Genomic DNA, 4,534 nt, shown 5'->3' with positions numbered 1-4,534 from the left:
TCACTTAGCCCAGGTGAAAGCCTGTGGCTCTGGCTGTCTTGAGGGCAACAGGTATGCAGCCATGGAGCAGATGTAGTAGCTATACCTGAGGCCCCAGACGTTCTTCTGGGGGTTGCTAAAGAGCAGAAACTTGGGCAGGGTCTCTTTGAAGTATAAAACAAGCCTGGTGTTTTGGGAGTATTGTGTCAGCTTGAGTATGGGCTACAGCAGGTGGTATCTTGGACTGTAGGGTTTGATGATGCAAGCAGCTGCATCCATAGCACATAGAAGCTGTTCTTTGTGCCTGGAGGCATGAAGGGAGAAGGAAGTTTTCATTTTGCATGGAAAAAGGCACAAACCTCCATCTGCTCTGGGACCTCCAGTGTAGAGACGTCCACAGCCTGGAGGAGCAACAAAGGGGGCAGATAGGGTTCGTAGTGGGCAGGAAGGCTAAAAAAACCAAAAGCAGAGGCGCTAGAGGACAGCTCATGGGTCAGTCAGGGCAACTGGGCAGTGTTCTATTGGGGGAAGAAAGGTTTTACTTGGTTTACAGGTTAAAGCCCATCATCAAGGGAAGCCAAGACAGGAACTCAAGGCAGGAGCTTGAAGCAGAGACCACAGAGGAATGCTCCTTACTGGCTTGCTGCCCTGGCTTGCCCAGGTACCCAGACTGCCTAGGGATGGCACCACTCAGAGTGGGTTGAGCCCTCCTACATCAATTAGCAAGAAAATGCCCTACATCCACATAAGCCCATGGGCCAAATTGTTGGAGGAAATTCTTGAGTTGGGGTTCCCCTTCCCAGCTGTGTCAAGTTGACAACCAAGATAGGCCATGGCAGGCAATTTCAGTGTGATGCTAGCCTGTTCTCTAGAGAGCTTCGATCAGTTTATTTGTTGTGATTTTAATCTTGGAGCTGGAGGGCAGCCTGTGTTGCTGCCCTAGGGATATCAGTGTACTCTGAGCCAGTGGGCCAAAAGGGGCCGAGTGCATGGGAGTCATCCATTTGGCCTCGTTCTCTTACCAGGTTTGAAGGCAAGCTTGCAGCCCTGCCCTTCCTCTGTGGTGACATCATTTATGCAGGAAACACACTGAGCATGCCCCGATGACACCATAGTCCATCTCAAAGTGCTTGGCAGTGAGATTTATTATCATCCATGGCACCTCCTCCTCCCCATCCTGGGCACCCTTCTACTCAGTCCCTGCAAGAACAGACATGTACTTTACATTAGGGTAACCCTAAGGTACCATTCGGTGCTGTCTTTCGTCCAGTGTGCATGAGTTTTCATTTTTGCATGGAAAAAGGCTGATCGACTGGTCCTGATTTCATGCCACGGTGTCTTTGTGTTATCCCTGATGAGTGAAGTTATTGATAGGAAGGTTTTGAGTGATTGGGAAGGTTTGATCTCAAGTTCTAGCTGCCATATCCAGATCAACACGGTAAAGTATGAGGTGTGAATGCAAATGTGGCTAGGTGCACCGGGAGTCACAGCAGCCCAAGGCTTGGTCTTCAAGGGCTACAATATGCACATGTTCTAGTGGGGCAGAGGGCTGTGGGGACAGAAAAATTACATTTCTGATGTGACAAATACCTTTTATGAGAATGCATTTTGAAATTTAGTGTAGTTGTTCAAAGTGTAGTCTCTGGGGTCAAGCTGCCTGGTAAATCACAAAATAAGGACTCCTGTGTGATGTTGGCCATGCTGTTTAAACTCCTGGGCCTCCACTGTCTCATCTATGAAGTAGAAATGACAGCAGCAGCATGCAGGTCCTTAGGTTGTGGAGAGATAAGCTGACAGTAAACATAACGTGTCCAGGACAATACTGGCCTTCCACAAACACACACAGTGCTGGCTAGTCTTCTTTTTAAAGTGAGCTTTGATGGTACAGTCTGCATGCCAGCACATCAAACACTCTGAGGACTGCAGACTGGCTGGACTGATTTCTCTCATTCTCACACAAAATTTTATTCTCGGTCATTATCCTTAATATATCCTGCAGAATTTTCTCTTTAACTCATGTTTTCATTTCCTGGTACCAAGTGCAGTGGTGTCCTAGCTTATTAAACTGTTCTTACTTACAGAAAGAAGTCAGTTGTCTGTTGACTTCTGTTCTTCTAGACAGCAATGCAATGACTCAGCATACACGTAGGTCTTTCCTGTGTTTATAGGGAGGTCTTGAGAGTATATCATGGATGCTACACCAGTAGGCAAAGCATGAAGGTGTTGGCAATTTCATTATGATTTCCCTGTGGCAGCATCCTTCTGCAACCCTATCAATTCCGATTCAGCATCCATGAGAGGGAACAGAAAGCTTTACTTATTGCAAACCCATGTGACAGAGAATTCTAGTGTCTCAATGGGCTTCCTTTGCCCTGGTCATTGGGGTCTTTGTGAGGTTGCCTTGTACAAACATGAGTGGAGCTGATGGACTCTGTCTACATGTGGCCCATGCCCTCCCTCCACCTCTAAGAAGCAGCAGACAGTGGTAGGAGCTGAAGGGTTTATTGTTGGCCCTTGTGGGCTCTGGGGCTATCAGGCAGGAGCTGAACTCTTCACACAGGACTGTCGGTCTCACTGTAACTGAAAGGAGGAGGCATCAGGAAGGATTCAGGGCCTGTCATAGCTGTGGCCTTTGTACATGGTTTTTTCTGGAAACCGGAGGAGAAATTGAAGGCTGGAGCAGGAAGTCTGCTGAGCTCCCAGGTGTGCCCATGGTGGGGACATGCTCAGAATGGGGGATGTGCAGGGAGGCCTTGGTGATTCAGGCCACCAAATCCTATGGGAGAAACAGTCTTCAGTGGATGGAGCAGAGCTGAGTATTTACCCCTCAGGGGACTTTGGTTGGGGTGTTTTCAGAGATGCCTACAAACTCGTGATATGCCCTCAGCTCCATTTAAAAGAGGTAGGCCTATCTGCTATGATGTCTGAACTTGCCCTCTACCCTTCAAGCCACACTCCTAGCACCATGGAACAAGTTTAGGTAAGGCTAGTAACAAGGCCAGAGGCGAACAGCAGAGAATCTGAGGAGAAAGAGCTAGGGTCTCCCCTCAGTAATTGTCTGTGTCAACCCATGCTTCAGTTCTCAGACTCTAACTCTGTGTGTGCTTCTGGGTGTGCTGATAGGCACTTAGAATGTGAAGGTGCTCACAGGGCTTCTGGCCCTTGGATGGTTGTGGGCAGTCTTATTGCCTCCCAGGAGATAACCTTCATTCTAGGGAAGCAGTAACTTCCCCCATCATTGGCCTAGTCCCTAAGAGGGCTCAGAGGTAGCCCCAGGACTCATAGCTACCTGGCTTCTTCTCAGACTCTAGGTACCCCCTGCCAGTAACCAAGTATCAGGAATCTGAGTGGCCCAGTACCAGCATCTGCAACCACACAGGGCTTCTGAAGAGCTGGCACTGAGGCAGAGTTGGTCCAAACAGAAGGCAGTCTGGCACTCCTGGGAATATGGATCTGCTTCACTATGGGCTGGACATGGGGGTATCTTTTGCTCCGAGGGTTGATGATGTTTTCCCAGCTGGTCTGCAGTGTATAGACGCTGTTCTTGGTGCCTGGAGGCGTGCGGGGAGAAGGAGGGTGAGACTTGAGCTTTGGAACAGAACCTCCCTTGCTCTGCCTGTAGACTATGTCCACAATCAGCTGCTAGAAAGAAGATGTGCTGGGGACTCTTGGGCAGTGGACTAAGTGGAGCTGAGTGGTTGTCAGTCGTCGGTCTGGTCCTGGTGTCCTCGTTCAGTTACTGGATTTGCTGTCAGGCATCACAATCATGTCGTTCCTCTGTGGTGACATCATTTATTCAGGAAACACACCGAGCACGCCCAGGTGGTACTACAGTTCATCTCAAAGTGCTTGCCAGTGGGATTTCTTACCCTCTACATCACTTCCTCTCCCCACCCTGGGTACTCCTCTACTCAGCCTCAACAAGGGCAGACACACCCCATATTCAGGGTAACTGTGGGATAACTCACTGCCACCATTTTTCAGGTCTGAATCATGTTTCTTTGGGTGGTGAGAAGGGTGTATTAGTATTCCTGATTTTATTACCTGCCTCCTGTGGAGTAAAGTTATTGGTGGACAGCAGTTGAGTGACTGGGAGGGTCTGGTCTCACATCCTACCTGCCACATCTAGGTCAATACCATAATGCTCTAGTAGATGGGGATGTTGCCATGTAGGTAAGTGAATAAGTACATGGCATGGTGCAGCCCCTTGGGGGTGTTGAAGGTGGCATGGACGTAATCTCTGGTTCTCTTGACCTCTTGACTTCTATCATGATACTAAGGATGAAATCCTAGATATAAACAAAAATGTAGACCGTTGAGGTGGTCAGCAGTACCAGCATGCGCCACTTTAACTCTGCATAGGAACTGAAGTTCCCTGTCAAGTTGTTGTTAATGTTTGACTAAAACAGACACTCTTGTGGGCATCTCGAAGATGTAGAGTGCTTTTGGATAATGTACAGGGTCATCACTGTTATAGTAGTTGTCTTAGTTTGTTCTTCACTGCTGTGACAAAACACTCTGACCAGTACCAACTTGGGGAGGAAAGGGTTTATTT

The 4,534-nt window shown here is 48.5% G+C and overlaps 1 pseudogene; it reads right to left on the bottom strand.

Moving 5' to 3' along the window:
• The window catches only part of LOC103745363, a 5,406-nt pseudogene continuing 872 nt past the window's right edge, over positions 1-4,534 (bottom strand).

Source organism: Nannospalax galili, unplaced genomic scaffold (genome assembly GCF_000622305.1).
Source record: "Nannospalax galili isolate Female #2095 unplaced genomic scaffold, S.galili_v1.0 scaffold302, whole genome shotgun sequence".
In the NCBI taxonomy this organism is placed as follows: Eukaryota; Metazoa; Chordata; class Mammalia; order Rodentia; family Spalacidae; genus Nannospalax; species Nannospalax galili.
This window is presented reverse-complemented; position numbering and strand designations above follow the sequence as displayed.